The sequence below is a fragment of the Heterocephalus glaber genome, unplaced genomic scaffold (assembly GCF_053883595.1).
Source record: "Heterocephalus glaber isolate CG9 unplaced genomic scaffold, H.glaber_assembly_v1.0 deba00001687, whole genome shotgun sequence".
NCBI classification, from domain to species: Eukaryota; Metazoa; Chordata; class Mammalia; order Rodentia; family Bathyergidae; genus Heterocephalus; species Heterocephalus glaber.
In genome coordinates this window covers 24,916,285-24,940,586 of record NW_028258412.1, presented here as the reverse complement: position 1 = coordinate 24,940,586, position 24,302 = coordinate 24,916,285, and the positions used below count along the sequence as shown (strand labels likewise).

Genomic DNA, 24,302 nt, shown 5'->3' with positions numbered 1-24,302 from the left:
AAACTGAAACAATTTTAAAATCATTTAAAATAAGAATATAAATCTATTAGAAGTGAATATAAGCATTTTACAAAAATAACTGTAATTCACAAATCAAATTTTATTGAAAGGAATATTTAATGTTTGCAAATATCAATTATCTATCTAGCTTTATAGAAGACAGTTGGATCTCAGATCATCTTGTGCAGTCACCATATAATATTATGTTTTTGATTGAAATGCACAAAAATGTACAGGCTTACTGAGATACACAACAGTAAGAAAGACAAGAGCTTTTGAAAAATACTGCTAAGTACCACAAAATCTTTTCAGGTAAATGTCAGCATTCTTCTTTGATCTGACACTCAAAATCAACAAGTGTACTTTTGTAAATATTAGGTGTAGGCTGGAATCTAGACCCAAATCAATGCACATTCTGTGGTCTTTTATGTTAAACCCATTGGCATCTTGCTGGTTAATAGTTCTTTTAGCTCTTCATGATTTTGGAACACCACTCATTAATGATTTAGAGGCTACTGTCCACTTTCTGCCAAACATGCTTTTCCTTGTGTCTATCCAAAAACCTGCATTCATTCATATCATCAGTGATCTCATCAGCTACATTTTTGAATACTGAAAAGCTGTTAAGCCTGCAAGACAAACAAAAGTTTTCTGAAGCTCTACATTTTGCTTGACAACTCAATTTTGTCTTAGGCTGCAAATCCTGTCAATTGTTTTCCTTGAAGTGACAAACCCACTGAATTCATTTTTGAGAAAACATCTGCCAAACACTAAAATCCAAATATCTCGCAGTTTGTATGTTAGTTGATCTTTCAACTAAAAGAGGTGTTTTCCAGGCAAAAGGAGAGTTATTATGTTAGTTCAGAACTCAAACACTAACAAAATTGATTTCTGTGACCTTCACAGTTCAGTATGAAGCAGTACTGTTTTATGTGATCTTCTCATATCCTGCACAAAATATTTAAAGAGAGTTAAGTTGAAGTGCTGAGATTTAGTAAAATTAAAGACCTTTACTGCACTATGAAAGACATTAATTGTGACATCAGGGACCCTTGAACTGCCTGCTCCTGCCTTTCCTATCACTGCCTTGGTTGTGCTACGCAGCCAGCGTTTTCACCCCTCAGCTCTCTGCCCTCGACATACTCTGTACACGAGACAAGATTTTTCAATGTGCCTGTTCCACCACTTGTATTTTCCATCAAGAAATCACACACAAGAAGACCTTTGAGCAGGGACCATCATTCACACCTGGAATTCTAGCTGCTCCAAAGGACGCCAAGTTGGAGGACAATGTGACATCTTCAGCAGAGGAAAATAAGTCTTTGGTGGATACTTGCTGCTGGTCCAGACAAATATAAGCAGAAGGGCAAGCTCAGACAGACATGCAGATTCACTCACTTTTAATGCAACGTCAGGTCCTGCATCTGAGAGATTAGCATCATTTTCAGTTTGGCAGAGAAATCTCTAAATTGGTGAAATATTGTATGATGAGAGAATGGAAGTTCTGTAATTTCTTTTTCTAGATTTCTATCCAAAAGAAATCCAGCAATGTCAATGGTACAAAGCTTTAACATATTTTACCTGTTCTTAAGAGAGAGAAAGAGAGAACAAGGTGAGAGAGAGAGAATCTTTTGCAAATATTACCAGTCTATCTTTGTAGAAGACAGTAAGATTGTTGTATTCACTTCTGGATTCACTACATGAAAATATCTGATTTTGATGGAAAAGAATGAAGATATATGTACCTCCTTGGTAATTTACTTATAATTGATATGATAGTTTACTTATAGAAAGTATCAATACCTTTTCTCCATCTTGAAAAATAACATCAAAAGTTTTGACTTTTAGTTGAAACATATCTACATTAAAATATTCAATATCTTTTTTAATTCTGAAAGATTAATTACAAAACAATGCTGAAATCTGAGACATATTTGAAATGTCTATAAATAAAATACAAAAAATTAACACTTATTAAACTAAGGAAAAGCTCTATTTTCTTGTATTATTTTTCAAATTCCACCTGGGCTTTCTTAGGCAGATTTTTTTTCTCAAAAAAAGGTAAATATCTCATCAGCCATTTTTACATTTTATGATATTTTTATGGAGCTAGCACAGCTTTAGGTTCAGGAAATCAATCCTCAGCTCTCTGTCTTTTGTCTTTATTTTTATTAATATGTGTTTACTGCATATAACGATTACATTCATCACGGAGAGCTGGTACATGACCGTAACTCGATCCACCTCCTCTCCTTCCCTTTCTCTGCATCTCCTGATCCCCTTTGCATTCGAGAAAGACCTATCTCCCCACTTCCTATTATCTTTTATTTAGCTCTTTATTTATATTTTGAGTTCTCATAGAAGAGAAACCATTGATATTTAAGCTTGCATGCCTGATTTATTTCACTTACTTAAGGTGCATCCAATTTCCTTTTCCAACTATTCAAAGTTAAACACAAGAAACCTATGATATAAACTCAACTGATATTTTATAATAAAGCTCTATTGGATTATAAAACCCTACCTAACATTTGAAAAATACTTATACAAGTTTTGGGGAAAATATTTCAAATCAAGATCACAGTGTATTTGTTCTGTGCCCTCATAAATTTAAGGAAAACTTTGTATTTTCTGAATATTGTTTTATTGAAGATAACGAGGTTAGAGATTCAGCAGGCAGAGCTAAAGACAGCAAAGTCAGCAGATGTTCTAAAATAAGCTGAATTACGTGGGGAGAGGGTCCCTCGTCCTGCTCTGAGTGGGCTGTGGAACTGGGCAGCAGGCACAGGAGGGTGCACACCCCGCCCCACCGCCCAGCAGTGATGTCACCAAGCACCCTGCGCTCTAGGAAGACGGCGCCCCTCACCAGAGACGTGGAGGGCAAAGTCCACACCGCGTCTTAGTGCTGTAAGGAGACAATTTTGCTCTCACAGACCCCGAAAATGGTTTCCTCAAGTGCTTCCTGAGCACGCTGGGAAAAGTCCTGTCCCAGAATTCACAGTTCAGAGGACAGGAACTTCCAATCGCGTTCCTTTCCATGCATATGATGCCCGTATGTGTTTTGGGGAGTCGGATAACCAGTGATTCTCGCCATAATCCTGCATCTTTGGATTTTTATGAGGTGGAAATGACCAACCACTTTCTTTGGCCTCATAGGTAGGGCCTCATAGCTTGCCCAAGTTTACACATCCATCAAAATCAGGAAGAAACACCCCAGGCTGAAAAGCCAAATGGAACAATCCCTCTGCAAAGCTGTTTTCTCCCCAGCATCCATCACATTCTGCAAAGCAGCCAGGGTGTTCTAAACGTGTCAGGAGCTCAGTATCAGAACAGAGAGGGCACGGGGGAGCCCATTAAGAAGACGGCAGAGCACATACAAACACAACCAGCCACGTGGACATCAGTTGTCCCTTTTCCTAACTTGATTAAACCCATCTTTCTCTTTCCTAGCCTCACTCAGAGCTAAGTGGTGGTTTCCGTAATTACAGGCAATTTCCAGCTTGCCTTTCTTCACCCAGCACCCATCCATCCACCTGGAGTACACAGGTCTCTCCTGTCACTTTCCCCGTCAAGGATCAGGTACTTTGTAATTATCCCCACCATAGAACATGTCTTTGTCTTTCTCCTGTCTTAGGAATATCAGCTTGTAAAAAGAAAATTTAGAGGACAGATATTTTAAAGATTCTCTTTTTGCCTTTTGTGACTGTATTCTCAAACTACTAAAAAAACAACAAAAATATTTAACGCAGAACTCAATGCAAATCCATTTCCTTTAACAAGAAAGTTTAGAAAACTATAATTTATTGGGGGAAATGATGCTTAAACATGATAACCCTGTAAATGAATTGCTTGTTACAATCTTTGAAGTAAATTTCTCCTAAGAAAAATGATGACATACTTTTGAGGAACTATATCATCAATTATTAGTAAAGATGATTGTCAAATAAAATTTATTGGGATGTTTACTGTTTGTAAAAAGACAAATAACTATGCAGGGAAATAGATTACGATCACCTTCAGTTTAATGAACAATACCTTCAGGAATTTTTTTACATTGAAAATTTAAACTGAGCAAACTAAATCAATATATCGAATTGGACAAAAACACTTGAGAGATGATGTTCTTTTTAACAGAGGGAAGCACCACTGTGTGCATGGTGTAAATCCTTCTATCCCCTCCCCATGAGGACATGAGTAACAGAAGGAAAATGTTCTGATGAGAGGGAAAGGGGTTGTGAGAACAATCTTTCGACCTTTCCCACAGCAGTGGGAGGTCGTTTCTTTTTGGAGAAGAAACGATGCATCCAGGGAATTGAGAAAAATGCCCAACCTGGGATTAACTGGCAAAAACCCTGCGCTAGTGAGCAGCATCTGGGACAGTAAATTACCAGGATAAAACAAGTGGCTCTATCGATGTGAGCAGATTTAAAGGGTGTAAACAGCTGCGAATACTGCAGGAGCGCTCTCAGAGATTTTACAGAAAGGTGAGAAATTAAAGGTAAGGGTAGCAAACCTGTGCAGAAAGTACTGAATGATTGGATTTCTTGTAGGGTCTCCTTCAGACTGGCTACAACAGAATTCAAATGAAATCCCTAAAAAGGATTTCACAAAGGATAATCATTAAAGGCTTCTCCAGAACCAAAGAGATAAAGAAGGGAAAGAAGAACTTCCCAGAAGTGCACAAGGTGATCTGGAGAAATGATAATAGTGGGAGGGAAATTCCTAGCCAGAAAATGCAGTTCCCAATGACATAACTGAGAAGGAAGAGATGAACTGTTCTGGAAGCCAACAGAGACCCAGAGTCTGTGTTTGAACCTGGGAACCATGGAGCTCATTCTCAGAACCAGTTCTTATTTTATTTTTAATTGAAGAATCGGTTATTTCCTCAAGGAATACCTTGTAAGCTGCCAGCCCAACATAAGTAGATGGTAGATGGGACCTGAACAGGAGGAATGAGGTCCTTTCTCTCTGGAACTTATAACAGAAAATAAAGTCTTCTTAGGCAAAAGTTGCTTTAAAAAAAAAAAAAAGAAAATTTGCCTGAGTGGACCTTGCTACAAAAAAGCATGGTGGAACTCAAAAGTGGCAAGAAGCAGTAAGATTGAGTAGTGTAAGTATAAAATCAAGATGAAGCACTCCACCACCTTGTTGTCTAATACTATTTAATAAAGGAACAAAAAGGTCCTGCTTAGTAGCTCCCAGAACTATCATCTCCAAGATTGGCACCCATAAAACAACCAGTGTTTATAATCATGGCTCTCAGTGAAACACACACACACACCACTCACACATGCACGCAAACACATTAGCATATATTCATCATCTTCTGCTTATAGAGAAATAAAGCAGAACACATCTTTAAAAATGCCCATAAACATAGTTGAAATAAAATTTTGTTGCTGAAAGAAGTTATGGATCTTTCAATATATACATATGTTTTATACAAAATTTTATTTTTGTTTGATTAATTTAAAAATTAAACATAATGAAAGAGTATGTGAATCAAATTTTACTAGCAATATGAGATGCGGGAGGTCTCCCAACCTTAATCTGACATCTGCTTTGCATAATCTGCTGCCAAGGGTTCCACTTAAAGGTGACACAGGCAGAGATCACCCTAAAGACAGAGGACAAACTCCTGGGCACCGAGCTCTCACTTATTACAGGCACGGTTTGCATTTTCTTCTGTGGTAGTTAGTGCCCTGGAGGACCTGCAGATGCCCAACACATAGCATAAAGCAGGATACCGCTTGGCATCTCTGCTTTCATTTTATCCATCTTCTTTAATACCTTAAAGCTTGGGTACAGAAATCTTGCCAGTTCTGCACGTAGATGTGCTAATCCCTCAAGGAGTGCCTATCAAACAATGTTTATTAGCCCTAAATATATCTAGCCTATCTCATATCCCTTCATACTGAGGAATTTTCAGGAACGTGCAATCATCGACTTCCACAATGTCCAATTGCAGACCCAATTGGAGCAATGTCTGGAAGTGTCCAGCCATCGTCCTACACCTATAATCACCTAGAATTCCAGGAAATGAAAGCCTTGAAGACCGCCCATGCTGAGACCACCCCCAAGCAGGAACCATCATCTCAGGAAAAACAAATTGCTCCTCAAGCTATAAGGATTCCTCCAGAGCTACAAAACCAGGAGTGAGACGATGGGCAACAGCAGCCAGCCCGGTGAACTGGCCTGTCCTGCGTGATTGGGCCAGTCTGGTCCACCTCATCGGAACTGTGCGCCCTTTAGTTCATGGAGAGTGTCTCAGCTTTAATTCCATTATCATTGAAGCAAGGACCTGTGCTAGCTGGTGACAGAAGGCACAGGTCATTTATGCTGTGGTCAGTGAGGCAGGTGGACAGTGACATCACACAGCAGGCCCCAGCTCAGTGGCGGGCAGTCAGCAAAATAAGATCCTGAGGGAAGATCAGCAGGAGAACCAATCCAGGAATTCAACTTCACTTTTCAGGTGGATTTTAGAAGACAAAACTTCCAGGAGAAATCTACCCTGCTAAGGAGGGAAAACTGTCCTTGGCTCCACCAACCAAGGTCATCCATGCTGTTCCCAGGCTCCCCTGCAGCCAGGAGAAATTCATGTGGAAGGGTGGCATGAAGGGCCACTGCCTTGCCAGAGAGGGCTGTCGCAGAGGGACTCATATACAGAAAGATTTCCCAGGGAGTCTGGCCGTGAGATGCCATCCTCAATCTAAGTCACCAGACAGTTCTAACACCAGAACTAGTCATTCCACATACGAGTGCTTGAGGACGAACTTTTCTGCCAGGCTGAGTCAAACATCAAAGTCGATGTTCAGAGATGTGCTACGGAATTATAAGGAGAAAGAGCTCCTCTGTGCCCCACTGCGATCTGTAGAATCTCATCCAATTTTCTGTATCACTTTTTGCTCTTCCTCAAATCTGAGGTTCTGAGGACAGGGACACGTCCTGCTGCTTAGGCACTGCTGTCCCAGCCCTGCCCTGTCCCTGCAGCTCCAGGCAGAAGGAATTAGTGTTCTCTGGGCTGGGCTCCACCAGCCTCTCCCACTGCTCTCGTTACCGAGAAAGACTGCATACAGTGTGAAATGAAGGCCTGCCAGTAAATTACACGGGTGTTGCTTAGGCAGTGTGGGAAGGAAAGCTGCAGGGAAAAGGCAGCGCAGGTAGAGTGAAACAGGGTGTGACTGGGAATCCCAAATGCAGGATTCGAAATTAAAACAGTGGCTGTTTTATAACACACAGGAGCGAATTGACCACTGCTGATGGAACTTCTTTGCCTGAAGTTATTTCTTTCTTCTCCCTCTTTATTCATTAAAAAGACACTAAGGTGTCTGAAGGAAAGAAAAAAGAAAGGAAGGAAGAAAAAAAGTAGTTAAAGAATGAGCGAAAGAGGGAGAGAGGAAGAAATATTTTCTTATATTACTTCCAATCTTGTTACTAAAAACTTGTATGGTTTATTTAATATGAATCTTGCAGGTCATAACAAAATTGTTTTATCTGGTTCAGGATGTTGCATTTTCTGTGGAGTGTCAGCTAGAAGAAAAAAAATGTAGTAAAAAGATGAAATACGAGGGGACTCAAGACAAACAAAAATTATTTTAATTTAAAGGATTCAGTGATTCTTTCACTCACTGGATAAACTAAATGTCAAAAGTACTCTCTTAGCTCACTGCTGGGTTGATGATCTATAGAGAATGCGGACATTACTTACATTTAATAGGATTGTTAATCATAGTGTAGTGTTCACATCCTAGACCTAGGGACTGGGTCTAGTTACCATTACTTGCCATACAATGCATTCAAGAAATGTAATTTTAGAAAGCAAAATGTACACTGTGAATGTATTTCAACTTCTATTTTCCCCAGTGGACTGAAGGGAGCAAAGTTATGTAGGGTGCATTGGATGTGGGGTTTTTCAAGGAACTGAAGACATGAGGAAGCATCTTAGTAAGACTGGGTTGGCAAACTGCAAGTTAACAGATTTTTAGATTCTTTTTCTTTTTTCTCCTCCTTTCCATAAAAGCTTGATTTGTAAGAAAACTATATCTGCTAAGAAATTAAAAGGGAAGGAAAATCGTTGATTTTATCATCCTCAACTCTTAGTCCTGATTTTTTGTGTATTTTATTGGCAGATAGAAGGCACTAAAAGCTGAGAGTGCCTCATAATGGAACAATCAAAAGCTGATAATAACCATAAGGAGAAGAATGAAGAGCTGAGCTTTGCAGCAGCCATTGTGGTGCTGTATGCACTGCGTACAAACGTCTAGATTTTATTTCATTTTATTTTGGTACTGGGGATCGAACTCAGGTCCTTGAGCTTGTGAGGCAGGTGGCGGAACCACTGAGCTAAATCCCCAGCTAGATGAGATTTTAAAATTCAACCCTTAGTGAAGATACCAACTCGATCAGTCCCTTCCCCTGCTCCTTCCCTAACACTACTAATATTCACTGTATTTGGAAGCATAAACCCAGAAGACAAAGGAATAGAGAAAACACAACAGAGAAAGCTAGAGAGCAAGCAAGCAAACAAACATGGACCCTGATGAGCAGAGGGAGTCTGAGGAAATCGAGTCCTGGACTAATAGGGGCAGAAGAAGCAACAATAGCCAGACACACTCACAGAATTCCAAGCACCTGGACATCCACCTCACCCTGCCGGATTCTTTTCTGCCAACAATACTGTCCCTGTCGGTGCTGTGCTGCTGCTGAGAACCACTGACTCCTCTTCAGCTCCTTCCAAGTTCATGTCAGCTGCCCCACACTCCTGACCCCATGCTCCTCTACTGATCATGTGACCCAGCCCCGGCCAATCAGTGTACATTGTCCCAGTGAGGGTTTGACACACTTCCAGGCACAGAAATGTGTGCATGGATGGGTATGTGATGACAACCTCAGAGCAGAGGGACTGGCTGAGGAGGAATATGCATCCTGACGTAGAGATCTTGGAGCGCTGCCCAGACCTGGTACAAGGTGCGCTTACTTCAGTGGAGGGGTAGTTTTTGACCACCCTATGCCCCCAGCACTGGAGATGACTGTGCTCTTCCAGCCCAGCACAAGGTCCTCTTTTCTAAGGAAGTCACAAATGCTGTTTGCCAAGACTCTGATTTGCCCGACCACATCGCCCTAGAATATCTTAAAACCTAAGTGATCACCAGCACATCTGCAAATGTTGCCATCAGCTAGTCAGGGCAAGGGGGTCCCACTTCTCTCATGCCACTGGTGCCACCTTCATTTCCTGTGCAGAGACACTAATGCCCCAGATGATGTGAAACTGCTGGCCCCCTGCTCTGTGGAGCGTGCCATCCGGTGAGGAGCTCAGGGCTGGAGCTTGTTAGATCTGCCCAGCGTCTGTCTCTCTGTCTGTTATGCTAACCAAGTGTGCAACTCGAATGAATTCCAGTGTGTCCGGGTGCCCAAGACCACCATCAGGTCCAGTAACTGAGTCTGGGAAGACTCGCAAGACTCACTATAGCATCAACTCCTAACTATGATTATGAAGACAAAGGTGCAGAAGAGGCAGCTGAGGGGAAACCTGGAGAAAACTTCCAGAGCCTTCTCCAGTGGAGCCATACAAGCAGAACTCGGTTCCTCCAGCAACGTGTGACCTGTGTCCCTCAGGGAAACGCAATGGAGACTCAGTGTCTGGGGTTTATTGAAGGCTGGTGAGGATGGCAACCTCTGCCTGGACACCCCAAATTCCAGAGCCCCAGAGGAAAGCATGTGATCACATAAACCATGTGATCACATAAACCATGCTGTTGGCATCAGTCATTCTGACATCAAAGCCATTCCTCATAGGGAATGGTGGGACTCACTTGCGATCCAAGTTCCAAGACTCATTTGAAGGGAGAGCGTCTTAGGACCGCCCTCTGGACTCTTTTCTTCACACCTCAGGAGTGTGGAATCTCCAGAGGAAGGAAACACAAAGCAAGTTTAATCTCCATTTGACACAAAACTGAAGGGATGTAAGCCTGGAACTTTAGGAGTTCTAAATCACCAAGACAGTAGAGTTTAGCTTCTTGGATTTGACACAGTAGAAGACAGGAGGAGGAGATAGGAAGAGACAAAGCACATCCTCTGAGCACACAGACATAGCCACACCTGCAACTCAGGTATTTCCTTTCTTTTTTTTTTTTTTGTCTCTGCCATATACAATTTTTCCACTGCCAAAGAAAGAGATCTTATTTATTTACTCCATATAAACAAGGCCTCTACATCATCACTGTCTCCTCATCCTCATCATCCTCATCATCACCATCATCATCACCATCACTGGCTTGTGAATTGAACCCAGGGCCTCACGCCTGGTGCGCATATGCTTTGCTGCTGAGCTACACCCCAAAATTTACAGGACTATGCAGTCTTTCTCGTAAGACAGTGTGATTCTTAGAGAACAGAAACAGACATTGAAAAAAAAGGGTTAAAGGAAGAACTAGCAGAAGGAAGAGATAGAGGAATAAGAAAATTGAAAGAGGTAAAATCTGAGAAATTGGAAGAGTTTAAATGGGGAGCCAGATGATGTACATGAAATCCTGTCTTGCACCCCAAAGGATGCCATCTGAGACTTCACATGCACCTCCAAGGCCCTTGTAACTCTGAAATGAGAGCTTTCTCTTTAAAACATCATCCTTAGGAATAAAGAATTATTAATTGGCTGGTGAATGGTACAAGCAGTAGGTTTTGTCAAAGAAGCTTGTTCTAAGTTGATACTCTCAGAAATTATTTCTAAAAAACAATAATGAAGTAGACTTCATGCTTGAGGAGTACCCTGAGTGTAGGTCTCATGTTGGATTTTTATAATCTTTACATACATTACACACTGGCCTTATATTTTTCCATCTTCCTCTATCTTGCCAAAGAAGGAGGAGGAGGAGGAGGAGGAAGAGTTGTTCTTGTCCTATGGTCCTGTGTTCCTGAGAAGCTTCTTTTAGAAAAATTAAAATGGCTGCATCATCTCTGGCGTTTGAATGAGCCAGTGTTCAGAAATGCAGACCTGAGAAGAGAAGAACAAAGCCCAAATGATATTTCCCAAACCTGACCATCATTTGGACACCTTTTAAATGATGAAGTAATACTCTGATGCTCTAAGAATGTGTCCCACATTGCTACTGTAACAAATCCTGGGTTACAGGTCATTCAAGGAGGTCTGGCTGTGGCAGTGTCACAATACCAAGGACAGAGAAGTGACGGGCTTAGGGTGGCCCCGTGGAGGGGAACATGAAGCACATGTAGGGAACAGCATGGGCACCTCCAGACCCTCTGAGAGAGGAATATGGTCCCAAGGGAAGTGTAAGCCAATTTTTCAAATAACAGAAATCTAGATTATATAAATTTATTGATTTTTAAAAATTTTGTATAACTCTAGTCTTTTTTACACTGTATTGACTAAAGAGAATTCCTTTGAGGTCCACACTGCAGCCAAGATTGAAAAATTCACTTTAGGGCGTCTTTGACATGAATGAAGATTGGAACAAAATGCTGAAACTGAAGTCACAAATGCTGCTCAATTGCGGAGTCTGTGTTATGTCACTGCCTAACTCATTCAGGTTTTCTTCTTGTCACTTTGGGGCTTGATGTGGGAAGGCAGGAGTCTCAGCTCCTGGCTGATCTGGGGTCCCAACCTCCTCCATCCTGTGGCTCCTGGGGGCTTCTTGTCCTGAGGGCTTTGTCCTCCTCTGGTGTAGTCATTGATGGAGGAAGGGAGAGTATGGGTTGGATCCCATTTATCACCGCATGAGTGACTGGACTTGATGCTAAGTTATTACACAGATTTCCATTACATCAATTACTAGTGCACTTAAACTCTCAAAGAATAATTTTACTTGAGGCTCTGAGTTTTTATTTGTCAATTTATATACACTTTTACTGGATACTTATAGTTCATCCTTCTTAAATTGCTTCCTCTACATATTTTCTAATTTCCACTCAATTTTTCAAATGTGGAGTTCATTTTTTTAATATGTATATAATCAGGATATACTAGCAGGACTGTATTAAAGCCCTCACAGACACTGCCTGAATTAGACGTGGTGATCACTTGCCAGCACAATTGTGACAGAGAAGGTAGAAAATACAGCTTTTTGGCTGTTTTCATTCTGTTTGGAAACACTTCACTCATGAAAGAAAGGACCCATCAGTATGGAGCAGGTGTGTGTCAGAGATTGTTTTATGCGCTCAGTGTTTCTCTGTCTTCCTAGGCTCACAGCTGGCTCACCAGGGAAGCGTGCGACTCAGTCCTGGCTCACGGCCTGTGTGCCACATTCCCATTCCTACATGACCCTCCTGCTGTAGCTCCAAGCGTCTCCTAAAACTCTCTGTCCTATTCTGTGGCCCAAAGCAAGGAAATCAGCCAACGCCTCTGAGGTCTTAGTGGCCCTGAAGTCTCAGGATGGGGCCAGTCGAAGTTCCTAGGTGACATTTGTGACAGTGTGAATACAGAGGGGATGACAGTTACCAGGAACATAGGTTACAGTATCTCTTCCAACAGAAGTTTGCCATTTTCAGTAATCAAAGTCCCTGTAAAAGCTTTGAAAAGCTTCCATCAAGGAAATGCGGTAAACTCCTTTTTCTATACATACTAATGGGTACTGTATTGTTTGCATATTTATAACCCTTTTGACAGAAGAAACATTTCTTATTTATGGGTCATTTACTTTACTGTGTTAAACGTGGGAGATGCAGAGCAAATGGCTAAATGTTACTTACAGCAAATATGTGTGAGCTATAAAAGATCCGTCCAGTAAGTGCAGTCAGTGTGAATTCCAAAACATTTCTCTCCTCCAGTTCCAGAGAATGATCTTGGAATCTTTTGATAACTGGCCTTTCTCCATGATCGGCATTTCTAGTTCACTTGTCCTACCATTCTCTAGATACTAATCACTCTCCACTTTTTATGCAGCAGGAAATGTCACAGAGGTGGCAGAAACTACTAAATGTCATCCCTGCAACTGATGCCATGTTCTTCAGTGGAAATCTCCACAATACAAAAAACTGATTGGGCCTGAACTTTGATTTTCTGATTCTTTTATATTTATCATGAGGAAAATTCAAGATTGTCTTTTGGAAGTATTTTATTTGCTGTCATAACTAATATGACCCCACGGTTAGGAAACACCTCACGCCATCATCTCCCGTGTGTTAATTCTAATGTCGACTTTAAGTGAGGCAGGTGAAGTCAAAGGCAAACTAGTCCAAGAGGTACTCTTTTATGACTATGCAAAAGTCATCAGCAGTAGTAGGTACACAGCATAAGTGTACACTTCATCAGGGTGAATGCTGGTAGATCTGGGTCTCTGCTCCTTCATTCCACATTGCTGGGAGCTTCATATTCTGAGTCTTCTTTATTCACTTATAATAAAAGCCAACACAGTCTCACCAGGCCTGATAACCACATTAGACTTCTGCAGAGAAGCACTGCAAAATTGTAGAATCAGTTCCTTTGGCCGACAGTCACACAGGAGCGCAGCAGATGTGTGGGTGACTTGCGTTTGATCTTGTGGTCCTATCGCTGAATATAAATGTCCACTTAGGTGGTGCATTATCTCTGCACTGTGTGACATTCTCAAGGAAGTGCGGGTCTCATTGCTTTAAGCACACAACAACACCTTGTCAAGATCATGTGCTAGGAGAGGAGCCCATCACAGTAGATGGTTAGGAGCTGTTGATTTACATGGTTGGAGTCTACCCCTAGCTTCACGGTTTGAGCTGAGTCCACATAGTTCAATTCAATTGGTCTCCATGACTGACCAAGTCAGATAACCCATGACTGTCAGTGTTAGCTTTGCTCTGACTGTAGAGACCAGTTGAGGACGGCAGGGAACCTGCACTGGTCAGGCAGTGAAGCCAAAGCACTTCCTGTGCTGGGGGAGGGACTTTCAGGACAGAGTGGTCCAAGGCATCCAGGAATTGCAGTAACAAGAGGGTCAAGATGACCTGTAAAGATGGTGAGAGAATCACAAAACATTGAACCTGGTCTTGGCTGAAACATTGGCTCTGTGATTCTCATTTCTCTCATTTGTAAAATAGGGCAATTGTCACCTGGAATAGATGATTAGTGCAAGAAAGCACCCACTAAGCCTCAATGGCTCAACACAGGAAAGACTTATTCCTCACTTGCAGTCCAAGGTCAGCCAGTGAGTGGGCTTATCTCCATGGGGACCACTTTCTGGCTCCTCTGTCTTGTAGGTGAGGCAGAGGCCTCCTCTGGAGCATCTGCAGCCAGCAGATAAACTGGGGGAGACAGGATATGGAGGATGGAGCCAGAGGCTTGATGAATCATCACTTGGTAATGATAACAACATCACTTCTACATATTTCCCACTGGCCAGCAATTACTTTACCAATGAGGAATGGTGTGTAGGTATGCACTCAGGAGGAAAAGGAAAATGGTTTTCTAAACTTGAAACCAGTTTGTGCTACAATTACATCATTTACCTTTGGGGCTGGTGGAGAAGATGAGGGGAGACACTGCAGGTCTGTGTATCTTAACCACAGCACCTGAGACAGGGGGACCAGGCACTGCGGCACATTCAGCAGCATCTCCGGGGTCTCCCCATTAGGTGCCGGATCATCTCTCCAGTTTGCCAACCAAAACTGCTCTAGATACAGTATTGCCAAGTATGCTCTGAGGGCTCAATTAACCTCACTTGAGATTCACTGATGTAGACAAAGTGCTTCCTACTACATCCAACATGGAGCCTAATAAACACGCTATTGGTATTAGGTGTGAGAACTAGATGCGGTTGTTTTGTAGGGCCATTTGCAACATGAGATAAACTTATAAAGTAATAAGATAAAGTAATACTGAAAATGGTGATCACAATATATGGGGAATGTATACATTTTAAATTATAGTAAAAAACACTTTGCATTTAATCTCTCTTCAAACACTCCCCTCACTTTGAACATATTTATCCCATTCTTCTTGCCTGTTTCTGAAGCAGTTCTGAAAGGTTTCTTTTGTGATTGTCTTGAAGAAATATGATCAAAAACATGGTCCATGCTGCTGCTAAGTGCCATTCAACAGAAAGCCAGCCTCAGAAAACACTACTGTGCATCCTCATCTACCCTATTTACTGTATCTGGGACCTTGAGACTTCTGGCTCATGCCAAATCAAAGTGATCGTGAAAGGTAAACTTTTTGCATCCATTCAGGACATTGAGGCAGCCACGAAAGCACAAGTGATGAAACTCAGGAAAGAGGACTCCAGAGCTGCTGCAGGAAGTGGTGAGAGCGATAGGATAAGCATGATCAAAGTGTGGGGCCATATTTGGAGGGAGATTCATGGCAATGTGTCTTTTACTGAAACACTTTTTTAAAAAATGTAAACATTCACTGTATTTTTCAGTCACACCTCATATGTTGTTAGTGCTGTTGGTGGCGTCATTATTATGATATCAACTCAAACTTCATAGATATGACATTTCCTTGTTGGATAGGAAAACTAGCCATTATATAGCTACTTACTCATTACATTTTCACAGTAGTTTGATAGGATTTCCCATAGAGATTGCTTAACACAGATGATGAAAAATGCTATTGCAAGGTGGGTATGAGGGAGACAGCCCAAAGTGGAGCACTTTATAATCTCTAAATCGTCACTGTGGGATTAATGTGCAGATGGATAATGGATCAGAGAGATAGGTAGCAGATGGAAAAAGAGCAAATATACATTCCAGTTTCCTAGACTAACTAACAGCCCCACTCACCAAGGCGGCCACTAAGGCTCATTTCAAGTGTGAGTAGTGCTCATTTCAAAGGAACTCCCCTCTCCTTACCAATGGCCGCCAGCATGACAGAATCCCCCCAATTGTTTCTGCGAGCCTTCCACCCTGAAGTCAAGGACTGAGATTCTAGAAGCAGAGCCAGGAAAATTCTTATGATTCCTTCCAGCCTTGATGGCTCCCATCTACGCATTGAAGAGTGAATCAATCAGACCATCAAAAGTGCTAAAGCTGTCTGGAAATCCCTCAGTCTGCACACCCTAGAAAATGATCTTCCTCAAAGAACATGCACCAGGCAAAGAGTGTTGAGACAAGATTCTCTCTGCTCTAAAAACCCTTGTCAGAGAAGCTGAGCCAGTCCCAGCAACTGGAAGGAAGCTCCCCCCAACCCCGCCCCGCCGCCATCCCAAGCTCCTAGGGCAGAGAAGGTGAGCCAGTCCCAGAACCCAGGAGGAAGCTCCCCTGCTGCCATACCAAGCTCCTAGGGCAGAGAAAGTGAGCCGCATGGGAGCCAGAAGCACCCCCCCACCCTGTAGAAATGAGAAGACATGTAAATCAAGCCTCAAAAACAGACTTCTGGATCACCTACAGCAACCCCAAAGGGAAACGAGATGGAACAATCTGATACTCAACCACCTGGACTCTCTGAACCAGCAACAAAAGAGCATCTGGGAAAAATGAAATCAGAAATAATTACTCAGATAACAGCAAAGATTGTGCTCATGGTGCAAGACATGATTAATAAATCTAGAGAGGACACAGATTAAAAAAATAGAGGATCTGAGGAACATGATGGATTCCCAACATAGGAAACAAATGGAATCCATAAAACAGATGCAAACAGATTTCCAGGAGATTAAAAACTCCACTGAAAGTCTGCACAGCAGAATGAACCAATGTGAAGATAGAATTTCAGATATAGAAGATAAGATTGCAATTAGTGACCAGGAAAAGAAAAATTGTTTTAAAATTGTAAAAGAACACGAGAAATCAATCTAGCAGCTGCTAGATGATGCAAAGAAGAATAACATAAGACTGATTGGAGTCAATGAAGAAAGAGGAGAGAGTGCAGATGACATAAAAAAAAACTGTTGACAAAAGTGATGGCAGAAAACTTCCCAAGGAGGGAAAAAGAACTTGACATACAGATAAGTGAGACATATAGGACTCCAGCTAGCCTTGATCAAAAAAAAATCTACACATAGGCATATAATAGGATTCCAGAAATCCAACAGAAGAACAAAATTCTACAAGCAGTGAGAGAAAAGAAACAAATCACATACAAAGGAAAGCCCATCAGAATCACAGCAGACTTCTCAGTGCAAACCCTCAAGGCAAGAAGAGCTTGGAGTGATGTATTTCAAGCCCTCAAGGAAAACAGCCTCCAACCCAGATTGATGTACCCTGCAAAACTATCTTTCAAAATTAACGGAGAAATAAGATATTTTCATGAAAAAGACCACCTCAGGAACTTCATGAATATCAAACCGGGACTCCAAAAAATTTTAGACAATACCCTAGGAAAAGACAATGAGGATCACAACCCCAGGAAATCCAGCAGAATGAATCCATTGGGTGTGACAAATTAAACACAAAGGGGGAGAATCCAACAAAAAGAAAAAGTCATGACAAGGCTTTTAAAACTTTGAACTTCATCTCCCTAATGAGTGTATAATTCAATCTTATTATTGTACTTAGTATTTTTCTGATTCTAGAGTTGCACACCTTTCCTTGTGCTGTACTGGCTATTTATCATCTTATGTCTACTTTTTAATCGGGTTGTCTATTAATGAGCTGTGAGAGTTCTTTATATATTCTGGTCATAGGTTATATGCATTGTAAATATGGTCTGTTTAAGGACTACTTTTCATTTTAATGATGTCATTTAAAGTTCTAAATTTTGATGGAATCTCATTTATCAATTTTTTTTCTTTTATACATCATGTCTTTTGTATACTAGGAGTTCTTGCCTACCCTGAATTCATAAACATTTTCCCTTATAATTTCTTCTTAAAGTTTTATACTTTTAGGCTTTCTTATTTAGGTTCATAGACCCCCTCAAGTTATTTTCATGTATGGAAATCAAGGGTTGAGGTTAATTTTTTATATATGGATACCAGGTGTTCTAGTGCTTTTTGCTGAAAACACTATCTCTTTCTCAACTCTTGAATTGAGTTTATATTCTATAAAATGCTAATGTTAAATAATCTTTCAAAACTCAGTGGACCATATATGTGTGGTTCTATTTCTAGATTCTCTGTTTTATTCAAATGATCTATATGTCTTTCCTTATACCAACACTGCCTTGATTACTGTAGCTTTAGAAGAAATCTTAAAATTAGGTACTAAATGTCTTCCAACACTGTTTTTGCTTTTGTTTTTTTTTAAACTTTTCTACGTCCTTTGTACTCCTACATAACTTTTAAATTTCAATATCCAATTCTTCATTTATAGCAAGTATACACAGGCCTGAATTTTTATATATACCTTGTGTTTTCTAATCCTGCTAAATTCAAATACAAGTTCTAGGGGCTCCTAGAGATTTCTGAGTATTTTCTCTGTAGATGATCATTTCATCTACATACAAAGATTTTGCTTCTACCTTGCCAATCCTATTCTAATTGTGCCATTTTATTGCCAGACTATTTTGGTGGGGCCTAGCTTTCAAAGTTTAATGGACAGATAAAGAGTAATCATATCTGCCCTTGTTCCCCACCTTAAGGAGAAAGCATTGTATCTTCTCCATTCATACAAGGCTTTCTCACTGGAAGTATGGAGTACATGTCTTTAATCTGTTGAGAAGGTTCTGTTCTACTAGTCTCCTGACAGCTTTTACCATGAACAGCTGTAGAATGTAGTCCAATACTTTTTCTCCAACTAGTGACAGGATCATATGTCTTTTTCCTTTCCTCTGTTAAAATGATGACTTTTGGAGATGGATCTTCCAATGCTGAACCAACACTGCTATCCCTATAACAAAACTACTTTCTACATACTGCCAGATCTGACTTCTAAGAGTTTGTTTTGTTAAACACATTTCTATCTATGTTCATACTTTTTTCTTCTATTATCTTTATCCAGTTTTAGGATTAGCACAATGTTGAGTTCCTAAAATGAGGGGAGAAGTGTTCCTTTTTTTTTCTGCTTTAATTGTTTGATATAATTTATCAATTATAATGTATATGAGCCTGCTCTTGTCATATAGGTAGGTTTTCAAGCTAGGACTATACTTTCTTTAATAGGTGCTATTCAAATTTTATATTTCCTCCAGAGTTAGTTTCATTAATTTGTCTTCCAAGATATTTCTTAGAAGTTGTCAAATTTATTTCAAAATAGATTTTTGAAATATGCTTTCTATATCCTTTTAAATTCTGTAAAATCTGTGGTAATGTCTCCTAGATCTTGATATTATAATTTTAAAATGTATAATTGATACTGTGTAACAGGAAGAAAAGGTCTAAAGGTGCAGGGAAAGTGAGAGGGGTAGGGGAAAGGAGAAAAGGGAAAAGAAAAAATAGGAGAAAAGGAAAAAAATGGAAACAAGGTCTTTGCAAATAGGGAAAAGTGGAGGGGGTGAAGGGAGGGCAGGGGAAGGAGGAAAAAATGAGAATCAAGATACTCATGTAATGGTACAAGATCTCAATGATGAATGTAACTGTATTTTATACCAAAAATGTACCAATAAACTTAATGGGAAAAAAAATTTAAAAAATGAAAACCCTTTTCGGTTCCTTCTGAGCCTCTCCCGAAATGAAGATCTTGATTAGTAAGAGCTTAGTGAACAGCTTGGTGCTTACCTTACTCTGTGGACATTGCCACAGAGTAAACTGCCGCAGGAGTCCAGGGGGATGAGTAGGAAATTTTCCTGTTCCCAAAAGAGAAAATAATCCTGAATATGGAGGATTTTCCTCAGAAGATGGCTGTTTTTAAAAAGAAAGCTTTAGCTCATCAGCTTCAGCCTCAAAGCTCCAATATAGAAAATAGTGTTTTTAGATTAAGATGTCTCAACTCTCTTGGTTGATGACAACAGTGAGTCTCTTGGCCCAGGACATCTAGTTAAATTGCTCAGACATGAGATACCTTTTGATAGTACTGCACCTGCTGAACTTCTAAATCCCTGTGAGACCTTGGCTCCAAATCCCATGCACAGCTGTCATTTGCTGAAAAAACAAAAGATGGTGCTCTTGGCTTTACCCAGTTGGGTGCTGTGAGAGGCAGGGCCCTGGAGTTATGGAAGGGCAGTTTCGTTCAGACACAAATCCTCGGCTTCATCCTTCTCATGGAATTGCAGGATGAGCAGTGACAAGAGTCTGCCCGTCTGCTTGTCTGAGGATAATTGCTTTTGCTGACTTTATTGCTGTCCCGAAGGACCGTTGATTTAGTCTGGGAAATCCCAGCGGTGAGGAGAGGATTAAACGTTCTTTCTATTCAGGAATCATAAGAGGTTGCTGTAGAAACCAGAAACCCCATTTGCCTTCGAAACTTCATTTTGGCAGGATTCTGGAACTAGAGCCGGAAGAGCAGGTCCCCTGCTGACGTCTCCTTCACCGCCTCTCCTGGACACGGATGCCAAGGCGTATGTGCGGCTTTAACTTCAGACCCCACATCTAAGCTGAGAACCGGCTCTGCGTAACCTACTTAGAAAGGAAAGGGTTCTGCTCAGTACTTCACCTTCATGTACCTCCCACGCTTTGGACAAGAGGGTAGGTTAGGCCATGCCTCTGGAGGTCCTGACTGCTGATATAGCTCTGACCTCACTCTGTTCAGTCTCATCCTGCCTAACACCTTCCCATAGTCCACCCAGCCACTGGGGCCTGACCACACACACAAGTACTTCGTATGACAACTCCTGGGCAAAGCGCTCTCCCGAAACAAAAGAAAATAAACCAAACAATCAAGCAAACAAAAACAAAAGCTCCAAAATTGGGTAATCAAAACTTTTATAACATTTAAAATTTTGTAAAACAGCCATTTTGTAAGCCCCAGAATGATGTCCTTAATCTATTGCTGCTTTCCAGCTCTAAGTATTCCATTTAACAGAAAGCACCATGGCTTCCCCATGAGAGTGAGTTACTAATAAAACATGAAAACTTATTTTAAAAATGCTTATTGTCCTTCAGAGGCCATGGTTATGCATAACAAGATGAATTTATGTTACTTAACTGGATTTGTTAGCAGCAATTTGGCAGTTAATTATAGCAAAATTGTGTACATAACGAATAGTGACTATAATTGGATGTCAAGTTTAATCGTGGCCTGAAACTAAGAGAACATGTCCTAGGAAACACCATGTCCTAGACGAGGGACTTGAATGTCAGCCAGCTGCCTGCTCCTATTGGCTCTGTCATTCCTACAACACCAGGAAATCATAGTTTACAGGTGATATCATCTACACAGAATTAGTGGAAAATAAGGCAGCTCCCAAGGAAAGCTCTGCCCTGACCAGAACATGACATTCACAGTTGATTTCAAAGGAGTCATCTTCTGCTTGCCATGAAGACAAAATAGATCTACAGAATTAAAGAATGCAGAGGAGGTGGGGAGCAGAGAAAACTCCCCTTGTGCCTGAAGGCTTTGTAGTTCCCCTTTTTTGAAACCTCAGTTCTGCTTCTATTTCCATTTCTATTCGGTGGGTCATCTTACTTCTTCTAATACATTCTTCTGCTGAGTGTTTTACCATCTTCCCTGCCTAGTCATTTACCCAGGACTTCATCTTTGTCCCTGGACAGGAATACGAGCTCGCAGAGAGCTGGAATCACAAATCTGCTGTTGGCTTTGTGGCTTCTCCATCTGCAACATTGGCGATCACAGACCAGGTGTAAGAGACACCTGATGACCAGATCCATAGATGGCTAGGACTACACCCAGCTCTCAGCCTGGGAGGCCCATCCTACCTCCTTCTCCTGCTTCTACAAGAACCTCTGATTCAATATGGATTTCTCCCTGTGGATCCGTCACCTTTTTCACCTGAGGTCTTTGGCCCAGATTTAAAACTGCATCTTCCCCTAAGAGAAAGCTGTGTGTGTTTTGGAGGGCGTTTGGCTTGAAAAAGTGGTTTCTAGGCAACCATATAAAAAAAGTTCCATTAAGTCATAATGACTACAAAAGTATCAGTTTGGCCTTACAGGCAGGACTGAGAATCCAAAGATAATTAGCCACAGCTATCCAAGTAGGCTTCTGAGGGTTCATTTTTGGATTGGGTCTTTTTGAGTTTTTTTATGTATTCTAGATATCAGTCTTTTGCCTGAGGAACAGCTGGCAAAAATGTTTTCTCTCTCTGTTGGTTGTCTGTTTATTCTGTTTGTGGTTTCTTTTGCTGTGCAAAAGCTTTTTAGTAAGATGAGATCCCAGTTGTTGATTCTTTGTAATTGTTCCTGTGCAATCAGTATTTTGTTCATAAAGACTTTGCCTATACCTATGTCTTCAAGAGTTCCATCTATTCTCCCTTCCAGGAGGTTTCATGTTTCTATTTTAACATTTAGATCTTTGATCCATTTTGATTTTAGTTTAGTGGATGGTGAGAGGCATGGGTCTAGTTCTAGCCTTTGGCATGTGGAAAGCCAGTTTTTCCAGCAGCATTTGTTAAAGAGGCTGAGTGTTTGGCCCCTTTGTGGCTGAGTGTGTTTGGAGTTGTTTCTGCATCTTCTATTCTGTTCCACTGATCATCAGGACTGGTTGTTGTTGTTGTTGTTTTCCCTGTACCATGCTGCTTTTGTTACAGTAGCTCTGTAACACAGTTTCAAGTCAGGGATTGTGATGCCCCTCGCCTTGCCTTTGTTGCCCAGAATTGTTTTTGCTATTCTAGGTCTCTGCTACCTCCAAACCCATTTTAGGAATGTTTTCTGTAGTTCTGTGAGTTATGCTAATGATATTTTGATTGGGATTGCATTAAATCTGTATAACAATTTTGGGATTATGGTCATTTTTACAGTGTTGGTTCTTCCTACCCACAAGCAAGGGATATCTTTCCATTTTCTGATATCTTCTTCAATCTCCTTTTTCAGAGTACTATAGTTTTTGATGTGAAGATCTTTTACTTCCTTTATTACATTCCCCAATACTTCATTTATTTGATGCTATTGTGAAAAAGGTGGCTTTCCTAATTTCCCTCTCAGTAAGTTTGTTATTTATGTGCAGGAATGCTATTGATTTTTGAGTGTTGACTTTGTATCCAGCTACACGACTGAATTTTGTTATTAAATCTAGAAGTCTTTTGCTGGAGGTTTTGGGGTCTTCTATGTATAGCATCATGTCATCTGCAAATAATGATAGTTTAACTTCTTCCTTTCCTATCTTTATTTCTTTCTCTTGTCTAATTGCTGCAGCTAATGTTTCCAGAACTGTATTGAATAGGAATAATGATAGTGGACATCTTTGTCTCGTTCTTGATTTTAAAGTGAAAGCTTTCAGTTTTTGAACATTTAGTATGATGTTGGCTGTTGTTTTTTCATAGATAGCTTTTATCAGATTGAGATAAAGACCACCTATTCCAATTTCCTGCAGAGTTTTTTTTTTAAATCATGAATGGGTGCTCCACTTTGTCAAATGCTTTTCCTGCATCTATTGAGATGATTATGTGATTTTTGTCCTTTGCTCTGTTAATACAGTGTATTACATTTATTGATTTCCATGTGCTGAACCATCCTCGCATGCCTGGGATGAGTCCAACTTGGTCATAGTGTATAATCTTTTTGATGATTTGCTGAATTCTATTTGCTAATATTTTTTTGAGGATTTTTGTATCTATGTTCATTAGAGAGACTGGCATGTATTTCTCTTTTTTGGTTAGATCCTTCTCTGGTTTTGGTGTCAGGGTAATACTTGTTTCTAGGAATGACTTTGGGAGTATTTCTTCCCTTTCACTTTCATTAAAGAATTTGAGGAGTAGTGGCATTAGAACTTCTCTAAATTTCTTATAGAATTCAGCATTGAAACCATCAGGACCTGTGCTTTTCTTTGTTGGTAGGTTTTGAATTACTTCTTCAATTTCATTGACTGTTATTGGATTATTTAGAATTTTTATATCTTCTTGATTCAGCTTTGGTAATTCATATGTATCTAGGAATCTGTCCATGTCTTCTGTGTTTTCCATCTTATTAGATTAAGTTTCTCAAAATAGATGTTGATGAGCTTCTGGATTTCTGCAGGATTCATTGTGATTTCACTCTTTTCATTCCTAATTGCTTGGCTTTGAATATTTTCTTTCCTTCTTTTGATAAGGTTGGCTAAGGGTTTGTCAATTTTATTTAATTTTTAGAGAACCAACTCTTTAATTCATTGATTCTTTGGGTTGTTTTCTTAGTCTCAATTGCATTAATTTATGCTTTAATCTTCATAATTTCCTCCCTCATAGGAGCTTTGGGCTTGACTAGTTCTTTTTTTGCAAGTTTCAGTTTCAACATTAGGTTGTGTATTTGAGCCTGCTCTGATTTCCTAATGTGAGAGTTCACTGCTAAAAATTTATCTCATAGGATTTCTTTCATTGCATCCCATAAGTTCCAGTATGTTGTATCAGCATTGCCATTTAATTATAGAAACTGTGTAATTTCTTCTTTAATTTCATCTGTGACCTATTGGTTGTT

General features: G+C 40.4%; 2 long non-coding RNA genes across 6 annotated transcripts in view; both read right to left on the bottom strand.

The window, feature by feature from the left end:
* Nucleotides 1-24,302, bottom strand: part of LOC110348936 (uncharacterized) — a 122,803-nt gene that overhangs the window by 18,361 nt on the left and 80,140 nt on the right. The gene's annotated exons all lie outside the window — the stretch shown is intronic.
* LOC110348935 (uncharacterized) lies at nt 216-22,754 on the bottom strand. Of its 4 annotated transcripts, XR_002394590.2 has the most exons (4): nt 21,615-22,749; nt 19,801-20,357; nt 19,518-19,585; nt 10,819-10,990 (listed from the first exon to the last, which is right to left on the bottom strand). It is a non-coding gene; the product is annotated as an uncharacterized LOC110348935 (long non-coding RNA). The 4 variants fall into 4 exon arrangements; XR_015446184.1 differs by lacking the exon at nt 10,819-10,990 and adding an exon at nt 216-1,424 and having other exon boundaries at nt 19,518-20,357; nt 21,615-22,754; XR_002394588.2 differs by having other exon boundaries at nt 19,518-20,357; nt 21,615-22,754.